Below are 16,724 nucleotides of genomic sequence, written 5' to 3' on the forward strand. Positions count from 1 at the left end.
CAAGGAGAGATTTGGACAAATGTCAGTCACAAATGATTTGCATACCAATGATCCTGGATGAGACAAGGCAATGGACTACAGGACCTTCTACACCTCTTCCAGCTCTATATTTCTACGGACCTATGAGCTAGACCTGTTGTGGGACAGCTCCGTTGCTGCACAGGGGATTCCAGCCAGGCACGGAAGAAGGAGGAACACCCAGTTCATCCAAGGCCTGGAGATGGCCAGAGGCTTGAGATCTGGGACAGCCAGGGGCACAATTAACCTTGTAATCATCACTGCAGAACAAGCCTGGTGAATTTGCCAGTAGCATCTGCAGAGAATCTAAGATGATCTTGACCAAAGGATTATTTTTCCTCTAGTTTAGGATTGAATCACAGTTTCTGGTATGGCCAGTCATCACTTAGGTAGTGGCTTGCACAGGATTTGCCATGCTGTAAAGCCCAGACACTTGGAAAGAGTTCATTTTCAGAGGAAACTCATGTAACTGAGCAGCCAGTCTGTGATCTAGCTCTCCCTCTGCATGTCCAGTCCCTAGAGCTTACAGGTCTCTTACAGACCTCCTACCTTCAGCTCAGGTTATAAAGGGTGTCATGCCTTGAAGCTCTGTAAGTTCCCCAGTTCTGTCCCTGGTGTTAGCCAGCATAGCAGTCATCCCTGTCACATTGCTGCTGCATTATTTTTGCTCCGTGGACTAAAGTCTTCAGAGCTGCCAATCCAGATTCTTTCGGTAGCCGTTGGCTCATTTATGCAAACAAAACCTGCAAAGCTGGAAAGAGATTGACGCATAGGATTTAGAGCAGAGTATGGAATAGTGATGCTGTGTTTTGCCAGCTAGCAAATCTATGTGCATCTCACCGGCAAACCAAGTGGAGACCTTAAAGAAGATGGAGGAGAGCAGAAGGGTTGCCACAATTCACACACACACTGAAAGGAAACTGCCAGGAAGACCCTCAGGGCCTAGAACTGACAAGATAAACAGAGAGTGTAAATAGCATCGACTGAGAACAGGCTTTGAAAACATGTGAAATTTTTTTCTGTGCCTTCTGGTTACTTCCCCCCTTAGGGACTCCACCATAGCTGGTGGGACAGCATCGGAAGTGACAGAGGACAAAGAGCACTGGTTTTGTGTTGGCAGGACTCTGTTTTTCCTCCCTCATTTTCCTTGGAACGAAATTGTGACACTTCCGTTCTCCACAGCCCGCTCCATTTCTCCTTTCTCAGAAGGAGATTTCAACATTTTCTGGTTATATAAAATAAATAAAGGAACCCAATTCAGATGCATTGAACTACGGATGTTCTGCTCTCCCCTTCTTCCTCTCTGTCTTGTCCTTATTAAGATGAGAAGCTCATCGCTCCTTTTGGAAAAGGGTAGAAAAATATATTTGCAAGACAAAAGATGTATTTGTACTTAGTCTTCAAAGAATTGTTGCTCAAAACTTAAGATCTGTTTCAGGATTACACATTGAACATCTATATGTAAAACAGAATTTCCAGGACAATTAGGGATTTCTCAGAAGGGTCCTGAAAGAGAAATTTTTGTAAAAAGACCTATTCTTGCATGAGCTTTGTTCAGTCTGCCAAAAAACTACTAGCTTTTTCTTATCTGTCATAAGATATGATAAATCAGAAAGCATGACACAGCTTAAATGAAGGGTGGTATTTTGTGAAAGCGCCTGACCTCATGCCAACACCCGTCTGCATTCCAGCTCTGCTGGTGTCACAGTTTTGTCGCTCTTGTTTATCAGGGGCTGGAGCCCGCCCAGAGCACCAGACTGCACACACGGGCATCCACTACCAGAAAAATATCATTGAAAGCAAATGATTACTAGTGGCTAGTATGCTTTAACTTCTGTGTGGGCAAACTCAGTCCTGACAGCCCTGGCTTTTGAAAGCCTCTCTAGTGAGACCAGGGAGCATAATGAGAAAGCCTAAGTTGTTATAGATTCACAGGTTGTCGCAGTGCCGTTTTGTGGGGAGATGGGCCTTCTGCTTCCATTCAGACTTTTCATGCTCCTCCGAGGGTACAGCAAGGGAGCCAATTAGTATTAACGATGGCAGAGGTGATTTAGTGATGTGGACACTTGCGTATAAGAAAATGACAGGTGCTGTCAGATCAGTGGAATTAAAAAAAAAAATCATTCCTGGAGCAGCCCAGACATGCCAGTTAGCTAGAGGCATCAGGTGTCCAGGTGTCCAGAGAGATGAACTGCAGATTCTGACCTAAATGTAGCCTGATGAGCTTTTTTTTTTTTTTAATTTTGCTCATTACTCTGCTGTACTGCTCTTATCCAGCAAAGCATTGAGGTATGCGCATAATTCAAAGCACATCCACACCCTGTTGTTCACATACTTAAAATTACAGATGTGCTTATCCGAACTGGTAGATGAAAGACTAGGAGCATTACATGGTTATCTCAAGCACCCAAAACCATTCTGGTCATACAACCCACAAAGCCAAGATGCTGACAAAAGTAGCATGGGAACCACTCACAATCCTTCAGGAACTGTAAATTATATGATGGTAACTGCATAGCCACATATATAACTGTTCTGTACATCTCTGCATAGATAAACACATATACAAACACTAACTACATCGGTATTTCCCAAATACATACCTACATAGATTGCCTTCTCCATCTCTTCAGCCTTTCCTAGGTCACTTTGAATCACTGAAATCCCATAGATGCAGCAGGATTCAGGGCAGGGGGAGAGGGTGGAATCAAGACTTGTAATTTTTAACTTTTACAGTTCCTAGAAGAATTTCCCTCATCTTCCTCTCTTCTCTGCCTTTCCTTTCACTTTTAGATCCTTCACCCCTGTACGACTTTTCAGTAGATGCTCCAAGACGCTTTCCCTCCGGGTGAGGCTGCCCACAGATTTTCTACGCAGACTGTCACTGTCTCTTGCATCTGCTTTTCCAAAAAGAAGCTTCAGTGCTTTCACAGTCTCACACTGGCCTTCACGGGTACACATTTACTTGCAGCATGAGTCTGCAAAATTGCCTCTGTGTCTCATTAAAGCACCCTAGAAACTCCCACAAACAGCACCAGAGTCTGCATCTGTGGGTTCTGAAACTGCTTAAGACTCTGGAAGATGCCAGACTCATGAAGAATTTATGAAATCGAGTAAACAGAGTCTATGCATAAGGGTCTGTGCCAGGCCAACAAGCAGTGTGTTTTCTAGCCCACAATTGCAAGACCAGGCACCTTTAACTCCCACTTGCTTCAGGAGTACTCAGTAGGACTGGGCCATTAGTTTGTGCCTTTTCAAGGGGTGATTCTGTCTAATCAGATGCTGTCCTTGTTTCGGCAGGGATAGAGTTAACTTTCTTCCTAGCAGCTGGTATAGTGTTAAGTTTTGGGTTCAGTATGAGAAGAATGTTGATAACACACTGATGTTTTCAGCTGTTGCTAAGTAGTGTTTTTACGAAGTCAAGGACTTCTTTTGAAGTCAAGGACTTCTTTTCAGCTTCTCATGCCCAGCCGGCAAGAAGGCTGGAGGGGCACGAGAAGTTGGGAGGGGACAGAGCCAGGGCAGCTGACCCAAACTGGCCAACAGGTTATTCCATACCCATGTGAAGTCACGTCTAGTATATAAACTGGGGGGAGTGGGGCTGGGAGGGATTGCCACTCGGGAACTAACTGGACATTGGTGGATGGGTGGTGAGCAATTGCATTGTGCATCACTTGTTTTGTATATTCCAATCTTATTATTATTATTATTATTGTCATTTTATTATTGTTATTATTATCATTATTAGCTTCTTTCTTTCTGTTCTATTAAACTGTTCTTATCTCAACCCACGAGTTTTACTTTTTTTTTCCCCCGATTCTCTCCCCCATACCACTGGGTGGGGGGGAGTGAGCGAGCGGCTGTGTGGTGCTTAGTTGCTGGCTGTGGCTAAACAACGACAGCTGCGTTATAAGATAGGCATCTTACAGGGTGTCTTATTAGATGCTCTATAAGGAGAAGTACCTTAATTCATTATGGAAGTACATTTTGCACCCAACTGAAGAACACAGCTTATCAAAACTGAGCATGCAAACAGAATTGCAAGGCACAGAGAGAAGAGGAACAGAAATCAGTGCTGAGAGCTGTAGAGCTCTCCCTGACCTGTTGTGCAAAGCTCATTTCTTCAAAGACTGGAAATGAGTGCAGGAAGGTGTCTGAGCTTTGGGCTAGAGGATCTGCATACATGAAGGAGAGTGTCTTTTTAGTCATTTAGTTTCTCTGGTTTCTCTGAAGTTGTGGAAGATTCGGATATACTGAGATGTAACTGGTTTGCTAGCTCTTTCCCACAGAAAAATCCATTCAGTAGACAAACAATTACATTTTATCCTGCCTGCCTGTTTAAGAATACGCTGTATTATAGGGCATCTGTAGTTAATAGCACTGTGGCATCTCAACTATATCAAACAAATTTAATTCAGATACCACCATATAAATGCAACTACTTTGCTTTCAATGTGACCATCAAAGAGGCTGGGAAGTGGAGGTGTCCCTTTGTTTCTTTAGAGGGTGTGAGGAAGCCTTAGAAGGGTTTTAGATACTAAAGCTTTTTAGATTAGAATTGTTTCATGTCATTTTGGTTAGGCATTAAGAGTTACCAGCAATTGGCTTCCTTGCTTCTTTTCTTTACTAGAGAAATCCAGGACTGCTGTATGATAGAAGAGTTTATATCGGCTTGAATAATAGCAAAATTGTGGTATTACAAGAGTCAAGAGAATGACAATGGGGGAAGACAGAGACTGTTAAACTGGTCTGGTTACATTCATTTAAGTCCATTCACTACTGGGCATTGCAGATGAATAAGAATGGTTTTGCTAAACATTCCGCATCCCTGTCTTCAAAGGAGCTGCAGCAGCAGCAGACACATCACGTTTACCAAGTACGCTAAATTTCCTCCAGCAAAATCAGGAACACCAAAACCAACATTGTGGCTGCTCCATGCTTGGAAAATGTTATGAAAAGAGGGGGGGGGAGAAGGCCTGCTTTTCTTGTTTATTTGTTTGTGTTAGTATTGGCAAACACCATCATTTTTCCAGCCTTTCTCAAAACACTCTAAAATTGATACTCAGAGCAAGCTCTGTAATTCACAAAAGCTTTCATGGGGTTACCCTTTAACAAATGCCAGCTCTGGCAAAGCAGTGCAACACGGACACCAGAACATGCTCCATGTCTGGCCCAGGCTGCCACAGCACCCCCGTGCCTGATCTTCTCCTATGGTGCAAGTCCTGCCTCTCCCCCTCCTTCGGCCTGAGGGCATCAGGGTTGGAGGAGTGTTATGCCAGAGCTGGAATCCAGCATGCCTTCCATGCTGGGCCACTAGTTTGTCCAGCAGCAACAAGATGGAGCAGCTGAGAAGAACCACCAGCATTTACAGCAGAGACAAGGGGTTCATTTCTCACCAACCTCCACAGCTTCTCAGAGGAGCATAAAGTCATTAGTACTCGCTCTACACTAATAACAGCCCAGATTATCTCAGCACCTGAAAATCCATCGTTTCCCCACACTTCCCAGAAGTATCCCACTTCTCCCTTGCCTCCCAGTTGGATGGACTCCATGAGCAAGGGGACATATTAGCCCAGGGGACTGTATAATGCTCTTAACAAAAGGATAGAGGGTCATCTCCCCAAAGTCTCATCACAACCAAACTTGGTCTTTTTAGAGAGCATCCTTCCTTCAAAGCATATCCAAGTTCCAACTTCCTTTCCTCCATCAAAAAAAACCCCAACTTTGGCTAATACTAAGATAAATGATCTTATCAGATTTTTTTTTTTTCACTTGGAGAAGAAAGTTGCTTCTGAAGTCTGCTTTGCAATGCAAAATGGGCAGCAACATTGTACCAGAAGAAGCTGGGCTGCAAGGGCACAGAAATGCTGGCAGGAGCTCCAGAGGAGAATGAGTGGTGCGGGTCAAGGGAGGGATGGGGGCAAACCTGGGTGAAAAGGCAGGGGTAGCACAGGGCAAGCAGAAGCAGTGCGATGCTTGGAGGGGGCACAAAGCTGAGAGTGAGGCATAGCTATAGGGACAGTTTGGGCCCAGAGGCGGCAGCCCAGATTTGGGGGAAAAGCACAGAGTAGATGCCAGGGCCCTAATAGACACCAGAAGCAAAGAAGACCCTTCATGACACCCAAGCCTTTCATCCAGCTCACTGTTGGGGCCCCACTGCGTATTGCAAAGATGCCCCACACACACTCCAGAGCAAGGGCACGTGCAGCCCAGGCACAGAAGTGATGCAGCCACGACTCCGGAGGCAATTCCCAAGGGGATGGGCAGGTCCAGGAGCAGAGGCTGCTTCTGGCCTGCTGAGCCCGGAGGGAAAGACCCACAAGTTCTGCAAACCACTGAGCACCAGTGCAAAAGGGGCAAGCGCCCCACCACCCCAGATCCCCCAGCCCCATTCTCCCCACTGCAAGGGTACTGGGTGCCAAGCCCACCCCAAAGATTTCATCATAACTCATAATGATGTAATCTTCTTTCATGCGAGCGTTTCCATAGCAACAAAGAGGTGATTCTCAGCTCCAATATAAAAGACATAGCTAAAATGTCATGGTTTGCAGTTTGGGTTTTTGGGGGAGAGGGGAGAGGTTGTTGCTGCTGCAGGCAGCCCTCCCTGGGCTGCAGCAGCCCCCCATCAGCGGCATGCGGCCAGCACCACCATGCGGACACAGCTGCCCCTGGCCCCATGTGCCACCAGCCCCAACCGCATCTGCAGCAGGGCAGGGGGCAAGAGTCACGGATGGAGGAGAGCCCATGAGGCAGCGCAGGCAAGCAGGGTCCCCCGCTGAGATCGCCTCAGTCATCAAGGCTCCCAGCAGCCTGCGCATTCAAGGCTGCCCCAGCACGGGCCCTGCAGGTTGCTGGAGCAGAGGGAGGTAAAAACGGGATGCAAGTAGGCGCGTGCTTTAATCTGGTGGGGTGCAATCCGAACGGGGATTGCTGTCCTCTTCCCCCAGACCCTGTCAGGGAAGGGGAAAGCACACCCCCAGACTAACCCACAGGTTGGGAAATTAATTCAGTAGTATACGCTTCGGAGGACAGCAGTTGTGTGGCAGACTCCTCTCAGGTACAGGGGTGATGGGAAGCACTACGATTATTATTCCCTCTCTCCTGGCAAGCAACACAGGCCTATACCCTAATTCATGGTGTGCTATTTGCAATTGCTTAGCAGGGCCATCAAGCATCAAACATCTTCCCTCAGCTCTACTATGACAAGAGCAGAGGGGAAAATACACTGTGCTTCATTCACTGCAGTCCCTGAAAAAAAAGCAGCATGTAGAACAAGTAGACCGGCACATAAAAGAGCAAAGCACAAGGCTTGGAGCAGGGCTGCTAGGTAGTCTGGTCATCTCAGTAGTTGCTTCAGAAACAGCACTTGCTTATGCTAGATGAATACCAATACCGGTACTGTGGTACTAGTATCACTTTTGGGGCTCACTAGCACTGACACCTGTGAAAAATAAGGCTTCCATTTTCTCTGGCCACATCTCTTGTCTCCCTAGTTGTGACATTAACACTGATACCATCTCAGTACCTTATTCAGGCCTACAAAAGGTCTACTCCAGATCCCACATAAGGGTAGACAGAACCCCAAGACTGGCCTTTGCATTCACAGCACCATTCCTCAAAACAAACAAAAAAATCCATGCAACACCATTAGGGTTTTTATTTCTGAATACTTTTTACATTTTATTTTCTTAGAAATTACAAATAAACTCTCTCTGGGAGAGCAAGGAAAAAAAAACAACCCTGAAATATTTCCAAGTGATTTTGTTCCATGTAAACAGAAGCAAAGTTACGTATTTCATTCACATGCATGTATAAAAACATTTTAAGTAAAACATCCTTCACACATAACATGTGCATTAGTCTCAGAATTGAGCACATAGTCAGATTGGCTTCACCTACCCTACCTAATGTTATTTTCCTGTTTTCTTTTTAAATTGTAAATTTCTATCCAGGAAACATCTCTCTGCACTGCACTGCATTATGCATATTCAAATTAGCATGGACGGTCTTGGAATTAAATCACTAGGTAGCATATTCTGACATACAGCTGTATGCTAAAGTTGTTACACTGCCATTTATACAGTGAACTTTGTTGGATACCAGGCAAAAATTCTTCAAAAGTGTCATGGTTTAACCCCAGCTGGCAACCAAGCACCACCCAGCCACTCGCTCACTCCCCCCCGTGGTGGGATGGGGGAGAGAATCAGAAGAGTAAAAGTGAGAAAAGTCATGGGCTGACATAAAGACAGTGTAATAGGTAAAGCAAAAGCCACACACACAAGCAAAACAAGGAATTCATTTACCACTTCCCATCTGCAGGCAGGTGTTCAGCCATCTCCAGGAAAGCAGGGCTCCATCACGCCTAACGATTACTTGGGAAGACAAATGCCATGTCCTGGTTTTGCCTGGGATAGAGTTAATTTTCCTTCTAGTAGCTGCCAAGGGAAAGTGAAGAGCAGCAACAGCTTTCAGGTCTGGCGCCCTCCTTGTGGGAGAAGGAGCCGGTCTTTTGCCATTTTGGAATAAGGCTCAAATGAGAACAAGCATCATGAGATGTGCCGTCTGTGGGATAGCTCACATCCCCAGTGCTATTGTGCCTGTGAGTGTGCTGCCACCGGAAGAAGAGCAGCAACTGCTTTCAGATCGGGCCCCATGCGTGTGGTAGAAGGAGCCCCAAGTTTGCCATTTCGGAAAAAAGGTTCTACAGAGAACGAGCACTATGAGATCCTCCATCTCCGCGAAAGCACAGATTCCCCAGTGCTGTTGTGCCTGTGAATGAGCTGTCAGGAGAAGGTGCAGAACAGCAAGAGCTTTCAGGGCTGGCACCTTACTTGTGGTAGAAGGAGCAGGACGTTGGTTTTCCGGAAAGATTTTCTACTGAGATTGAGTGCGATGAGATGTTTTGTCTGAGGGAAAGCACACATTCCCAGTGCTGTTTTACCTGTGAATGGGCTGCCAGGAGAAGGAGAAGAACAGCAACAGCGTTTAGTCCTGGCACATTCCTTGCAGGAGCATTGAGCTCAATTCCCTCTTGGTTGCCTTTCAGTTTCTCCCTGCAATCTCATCCCTGCCAACCTGCAGAACTACTAGCGTGTAATAATAAGCGGGTTGAACGAGACCATGTAGTTTCCTAGTAATGTCTTTTACCCAGGGAGGAAGCAGATTTTCCTATGGAATGGGTCATATCTGTATACTGGGCCCTCTGTCTCCCTCAGAACAGAATTGGCTATGATAATTATCTACCTTTTCCTTTTTTCAGAGGCAGCCATCATGTGCGTGGCTGACACAGCCGAGGCACACCCCTGGCTAGGCCTTCGTCCACATCTTTTTCTTCATTGGCCTGGTCCTCTAGTTCCATAGTCCCATACCTGCTGTGTAGGGGCAACTGGGAAGGTGATGTATAGCCAGAGGGGATTCGCCTGCCTCCCCAAGCAAGGACCTGTAGCCATTCCTCCCCATCGCTTAGGTCTCCTTCCTGGTTGTAAGAGGGTAGGGGAACCTCCCCGCTTCTTGCAGAGCCTCCATCTGCTGCCTCTGCCTCAGGGATGGTAGGGTGCGGGTCCACCAATCTATCTCCCTCCCTCTCAGACTCCCTGGTACTCCTCAACCTTTCCACTTCCTCCTTCAGCTCTGCCACCAGGCTGAGCAGATCATCCACCTGGTCACCCCTCACACAAGAGGTGTCCCCGCTGCCCTCCGGCACCAGTGATAGACTCAGGCACTCCCTGCAGCCAGAGACCTGGACAGCTGTATGTTTACATGGCACCTCTGTCTGCTTTGCCATATTTTTCCTAACAATGGCTTTCACCCGAGTGGCAACCATACCTGGGTCTCCCTCTGGGCTGACACCCACCACTTGAGTAGCCTTCTCGAGCTGGGAAGAGGGGCTGCGCCCCTCCACGTGAACTGTCATGCGAACTGCTCTACACAGTGCCCCACCATGCCCTGTTGCCATGCTCCTGGTCACTGGCACTGCTAAGGGCCGTTTAAATCTCCCCCGGTTCCCCCGGTAATGCCCATGCCACATCAGCCTCTCTTGCAAGAGCTGCTGGCTCTGGACGGGTCTCTCTGCTCTCCCTCGGGTTTCCCGGGCTTCAGGAACCTCCTTGTCCAGCTCAATCTAGTGCTTAGCAGCTGATTTACCATTGCGGCTGCTGGTCTCATCACCGACAGGACTGAGCAGAATGGAGCCCTGGCCAGGGCCTCAATTTGCAATTGCAATATTAACAGTAACTTCTGGGAGGACTGACTCTCCCTGGCTCTTTTTGCAGCCTGGAAATACAAGGAGAATTCAAGGCAGCTGAGCTGACACTGCAGGTGTCCCAGTATTGCCATGCTGCTGTCCTGACTGGGACCAGGGTACACAGATGTGACAATGATAATGCTTGTTATTCTTCATTTTTATTGCAGGCATAACTTCTTCATACGTTGGTAAAGTCTCATTTTGGGACCTGGTGATTAGCTCTGGTCTGGTCGATATCAGCTTGCCATTGTTTCTGCCAGTGACACTTCCTTAATGCCTGTGAGGGATACCGGCCACAGGGTCACCTCCCTATTGAGCAGCCCACGGAGAGCTTCGTGCTTCCTCAGTCTGAAAATTAAAAATTTGGATTGTGGTAGGGGTTCTGCTGGCAGATTTTTTTAATGATGAAGAATTACCTCTTATGTCAGCGTTGGGTGGCTTTGACAATTCCATTACATATTACTAATAGTCCTATTAATCCTTCTCATATGTGTGCATGCATATATGTGGGAGTGTACAAGGATGCCCAGTGGGAGACAGGGACAGAGAAAATAAATCTGTTGGCAGAATGCAGCAGCTGCTGTCACCTCTCCCTTCCTCCTGTGAAGATACCACACAAACAGTGGCAGTGAGTGTGGTGGGGAAGACCTGACTCTGCCTCTCCCAGGAGCAGAAGCAGGAGGGAAGTCGACTGATGGGAAACATGCTGTGGCATCCTCCTCTGCTGTGTACTCTGTCTGTGACTTGGGAAACTGATTCCTGGTCCCTCCTATCATTCATACTCACTTTAGCTCTGCTTCCCTTCCTTTTCTCCGGGTCTTTACATTTTGCCTGTAGCCAAACATTTCAGTTTCTCAAACCTGCCTATGTGTTGGACTTCCTCCCATGCATAGTCCAAAGCAGTGGTACAGAGCGGACAAAATAACTGAGGGTGTAACTGCTTTGCTTTCTCATGTCGTCAGCAGCAAATTAGCTCATAGGATTAAAACAATGAAACAAAATTCTTGTGGTGTTATCATAATGCAAAAGACATTGATATGATATGCATGTGACTAGTACAATATTGATCCCCATTTCAAGGTTCCCTTGAGATCATAGACATGCAGCTTTGTGAGGAAGGGGAACATGGGAAGAAGTTTGTGAAGCTTCTGAAATAATAACTCCCTCTCTTGGTTTTTTCCTTCCCACTGTTTTGTTCTCAAACCATCTGCAGAAAAAATATGTTTAGAAATCACTTGTATATTAGTGCAGGTGAATTTTTCTGTCTTGAAAAATGGAACAATACTTTCCTGCAGCTATTGATCCTCATTCCACATCTATGCTGTCCTCCTAACTTCGAATCAATTTGTGCTTTAGCAAGCTCTTTGATGTCATCTTATGACAGAACGCTATCTTTTCTCCTTAAAGGTTATTCATCTCTGTCTCTTTGTAAGGTCAGTGAAAATCACTGTACTCTGCCCCCCAAAAGTAATCCATCTAGTGGAGGAAAGGATGAGCTAGTATTATGTTTGGCCGTCTTTTTAAACATCAAGAGAAACCTGATAGGCTTGCACGATGAGTGGGGAATTTAGGATGTTGAAAGAGTCAAGTTTGAATCCAGTCAAGGGAAAGCTTGGACTTTATATTCTGGAAATGCCCCCTTTTCCTGAATCTATTTACAGATATTTTCCACTGCTGCTGGGGGGGGAAATTAGTAATAATCCAAGCAGGGTCCCAGGTGGGGGGTGTCCATGAGTGTGAATTGGAAGGATAATTTATCTCCTCCACCACTTGAAGCCTTTTAGCCTGGGGGAGATCCCTATCTAATGAAATTAATTGAATGTATCTGCAGCCTGGATACTTCATCTGAATTCAGTTTTTACCTCACTTAGAAGTTGCCAGGTATCCACTTACCTCCAGAATGCCCACTGCTCAGTCTCATGCAGAATAAAAATCTCATGTACAGAAACTGCCTCCTGTCTATGCTGCCACTAAACTGCATGCAGTGACAAATGACCAAATGCAGTTAGAAAAAGGTATAGCAGAAATTGTCACAGCCTACTTTTAACTGCAGAGCCATAACGTCACAGAAAACTTCTGAACAGCAGGTTGCCAGAAGGCAGGAGAATGTAACTGGGAAAGGGTCACTCTATTTTCATCCTGTTCTTTTGCTGTTCACTTCTGTGTTTGTTATTGACAGTTATTACAGACAAGACACCGAGCAATTTCATCTTTGGCCTGACTTAAAACAGCCATTTTTGTGCTTGCTACTGGCTCAGGAGAGTCCGAAGCTCTCAGTGGAAATGATATATCAAACATAAATCTCTGACTCCCAATTAAAGTATCCCATGCTCCTTTCCCAGAGAAACTTAAAACTTGCAGATCAGACATGGAAAGAAAGAAACGAAACTCTAGGCATTCACATGGCTGCTTCTGCTGAAGCAAAGCACTGTGGGAAATCCCTTGCCTATGCGGGAGCTGCCCTGCTGTCGGCAGGCAGCCAGCAACCAAGCACCACCCAGCCACTTGCTCACCTCATCACAGTGGAATGGGGGAGAGAATCAGAAGAGTAAAAGTGAGAAAACTTGTGGGTTTAGACAAAGAGAGTTTAATAGGTAAAAGCAAAAGCCTCACATGCAAGCAAAGCAATACAAGGAAAACATTCACTGCTTCCCATCAGCAGGCAGGTCTGTTCAGCCATCTCTAGGAAAGTAGGGCTCCATCACGCCTAACACTGACTTGGGAAGACAAATGCCATCACTGTGAAGGTCCCCCCTTCCTTCTTCTTCCCCTAACTTTATATGGTGAGCATGATGTCATATGGTCTGTAATATCCCTTTGGTCAGTTGGGGAATCACCTATCCCAGCTGTGCTGTGTCCCCCTCCCACCTCCTTGTGCCCCCCCCAGCCTACTCACTGGTGGGGTGGGGTGAGAAGCAGAAAAGGCCTTGACTCTGTGTAAGCACTGCTCAGCAGTAATGAAAACACCCTGTATTATCAACACTTTTCAGCAAAAGTCCAAAACATAACCCTATACTAGCTACTATGAAGAAAATTAACTGTACCCCAGCCAAAACACACCTGCACAGTGGGCAGGGTAAACATAACTAGGTGTCTCCAGGAGTGAGCTGGCCAAAATATTGAAGAAATATTGAAGAGCAATACCACTTTAGTGTAGGTCTGATGGGGAATGATGAGCACTTAAATGACCAATAGCTAATGGAGATAATTGGTGACAGGCAGGATAAATTACCATAGATGGCTAGACATCTAGGTGTTATTTCTTCTACTGTCTCCTGCTACAAGTCCACAAGGATGTCACAGACATTTGAATATGCTTACATTTGTTTTCTGTTCATTTTTTCTGCAGCATTCTTTTCCCTTGCTCCTCCAAGCTGCATTCAATTTCTTTGCTTTTCCTTTGGAGCAGATTATCTAATTTTATACAGATTTAGTTGTACATGGCTCCAGGATTGCATAAAAGTGCAGTGATTTGACAGTGGTTTGCCTAGGCATGAATGCTATATTATGTGGATAGCCAGCAGCCTGGCAGCATCTTGAATAGATTCAGATTTTTTTATGTATAGATATGTAGTTATTTGCTGAATACTTATGCCCTGTCAGCTCTGGGACCTTCCGAGATGCATTTGTGTTTGCATGACAATCTTGTTCCAAGGAAGAATAAAGTCCTCGTGCAGGAGCGCTGGCCCGCAGGCTGTCAGAGGTTTTTCAGGGAGGTTTTTCTTTCTCATGTAGGTTGCAGTGAAATCAGTACTGAGAAAGCCAAACTCTGTGTAGCAGAAGCATGATTTTTTGGTGATATTTTATTTATTTATTAACAGGACCTCTAGGTGGCATGCTGCTCTCTACCAATGGGGAAAAAAATGGAAAAGGGGAAACATAACTCCCCATATTTAAAAAGGGGAAAAAAGACCCAGGGAACTACAGGCCTCACCTCTATGCCGGGCAAGATCATGGAGCAGATCCTCCTAGAAACTACGCTAACACACATGGAAAATAAGGAGGTGATGTTTGGTGGCAGCCAATATAGCTTAACTAAGGGCAAATTGTGCCTGAAAAATTTGGTCGCCTTCTACGACAGGGTTACAGCATTCGTGGATAAGGATAGAGCAACGGACGTCATTTACCTGCACTCAAAGAGACCAAAGTGGCTTTCCTCAGGAGTCAGTATTGGGACTGGCGCTGTTAAACATCTTTGTTGGTGACATGGACAGTGGGATTGAGTGCATCCTCAGCAAGTCTACCAATGACTCCAAGCTGTGTGGTGCGGTCGTCGTGCTGGAGGGAAGGCATGCCATCCAGAGGGTCCCTGACAGGCTTGGGAGGCAGGCCCATGTGAACATCAGGAAGTTCAACAAGGCCAAGTGCAAGGTCCTGCACATGGGTCAGCCAATCCCAAGCACAAATACAGGCTGGCAGAGAATGGATTGAGAGAAGCCGTGAGGAGAAGGACTTGGGGGTGTTGGTTGACGAGACGCTCAATATGACCTGGCAATGCGCATTGGCAGCCAGAAAACCAACCACATCTTAGGCTGCATCAAAAGAAGTGTGGCCAGCAGGTCAAGGGAGGTGATTCTGCCCCTCTACTCCACTCTCGTGAGATTCCACGTGGAGTACTGAGTTCAGCTCTGGGGCCCCCAACATAAGAAGGACATGGAGTGAGTTGGAGTGAGTTCAGAGGAGGGCCACAAAAAATGATCAGAGGTCTGAAGCACCTCTCATGTGAAGACAGGCTGAGAGAGCTGGGTTTGTTCAGCCTGGAGAAGAGAAGGCTCTGGGCAGACCTTGTAGCAGCCAACGGGAAAGATGGGGAGGGACTTAACAGGGATTGTAGTGATAGGACAAGGGCTAAGTTTTAAACTGAAAGAGGGCAGATTTAGATTAGATATTAGGAAGAAATTCTTAACTGTGAGGGGTGGGGAGGCACTGGAACAGGTTGCCCAGAGAGTTTGTGGATGCCCCAGCCCTGGAACTGTTCAAGACCAGGTTGGATGGGGCTTTGAGCAACCTGGTCTAGGGGAAGGTGTCCCTGCTCATGGCAGAGGGGTTGGAACCAGATGATCTTTCAGGTCCCTTCCAACACAAAACCATTCTGTGATTCTGTGATTCTATGATATAAATAGCAGGCTTCTGTTACCTTCAGTGGGAGTATGATGCACGTTGATACTGTGAGGTAGCTAGGTGAGCATCTGAGCCTGCCTGTGTCCTCATTCTTCTGAGGCTTGAAGACACACTCTTACCTTGCTCACTGTAGGACTTACTATGCTGTTCTGCTGTGCCTTGGCTATTCTATAAAGAAATGTGGCCCCATTCATGCACAGAAATTCCCTTCCCCTGTGTCATTTCTTTGCCTTAATGTTGGAGATTGAGCTGTGTCTTGGACATGTACTGCAGGGCAGACTGCGACCCAGAGAGACCCTCAGGATCCTTTGAAAGGGGTGGTACAGAAAGCATTGCCATGGCAGGGCTTGGCAAGAAAGAGTTGGCCTTGAATATAATGCATGCAAAGAAATCTCCCTAATGGGAAGGTAACAAATGTTTCCTATTGGAAAAGGAGTTAATTCCTCTGGTCTTGAATTTAAGTCCTATTGGTTCCAGCTTAAGTCCAAAGTTTGTGAGTCTCATCCTGGTGTGCTATGTTGCAGACATTATTTTTTATTTAATAAATCTTTTCTCACCTGTGACTCCCTATCCTGTTCTTTCATCCCAACATGCACCACTATTAGAAGCAATTAAACAGCAACACCATTTTTTGTTTCTATACTCTGTAGTGCTCAATTACTTAATCAATATGGATGCTTGTTCTACCTGCCCTGCTCTCTCTGGGAGAAGAGGCCATCAGCAGCAAGGGGTGGTAGACTGGTATTTTTATAAACCTCACCAAGATTAGCCTTGACATTTGCTAAAGGTCCAAGAAAATGTGACGTAACCTCCCCCAAACCACCTCTTTCACTTTTTTTCTGTAAAAGAATATAAACAAGAGAAAATGATGCAACACTTTTCCATTATCTGCATCTCTGTTTATGCAAACGTGTTCTTCCTCAGATGATGTCTAAGCCAAAAAAAGGCCACAGAGAATTGGCTTTTACAGCAGACATAAGAGGTGCGCTAGTGCCCTCTGTAAATACAGATGGTGTTTGATCTGTCCGGATCTACTGTGCAATGAGTGAGACAGCTTAATGACAAAAGACTATGCCATCGTGGAGAACTTCCAGCTCCTAATCTTAAGGAGGAAACAGCAAGCCCACCTCAGCTGTGCCAGAGAAATTTTAATGACGTCTTAAAACGCTGTGAGGAGGGAGGTGGTGTTGATCTCCCCTGTTGCTGCAAGGAGGAGGACCTGTGAAGAAAGGTTCAGGAAGGGCAATGGAGGAGCTCTCAGGGCTCTGCTTACCCATATCTTAGGAAGCTGTGGGACATGTTCAGCAGGAGGGAACCCATTACCAGAGGCGCTGTAAGGGAG

General features: G+C 46.2%; 1 protein-coding gene across 2 annotated transcripts in view; it reads left to right on the plus strand.

Annotated features, from left to right (window-relative positions):
• SUPT7L (SPT7 like, STAGA complex subunit gamma) overlaps positions 1-16,724 on the plus strand; it is a 78,232-nt gene that overhangs the window by 55,646 nt on the left and 5,862 nt on the right. Inside the window, exon 6 of one of the 2 annotated variants that reach the window (XM_075042914.1) lies at positions 14,083-15,928. The exons of the other annotated variant lie outside the window; for it this stretch is intronic. The gene's annotated coding sequence lies outside the window, so the exon portion shown is untranslated. Of the gene's footprint in view, positions 1-14,082; positions 15,929-16,724 lie in introns of those variants that run through there. 2 annotated transcript variants of the gene reach the window in all.

The sequence above is a fragment of the Buteo buteo genome, chromosome 12, assembly GCF_964188355.1.
Source record: "Buteo buteo chromosome 12, bButBut1.hap1.1, whole genome shotgun sequence".
NCBI classification, from domain to species: domain Eukaryota; kingdom Metazoa; phylum Chordata; class Aves; order Accipitriformes; family Accipitridae; genus Buteo; species Buteo buteo.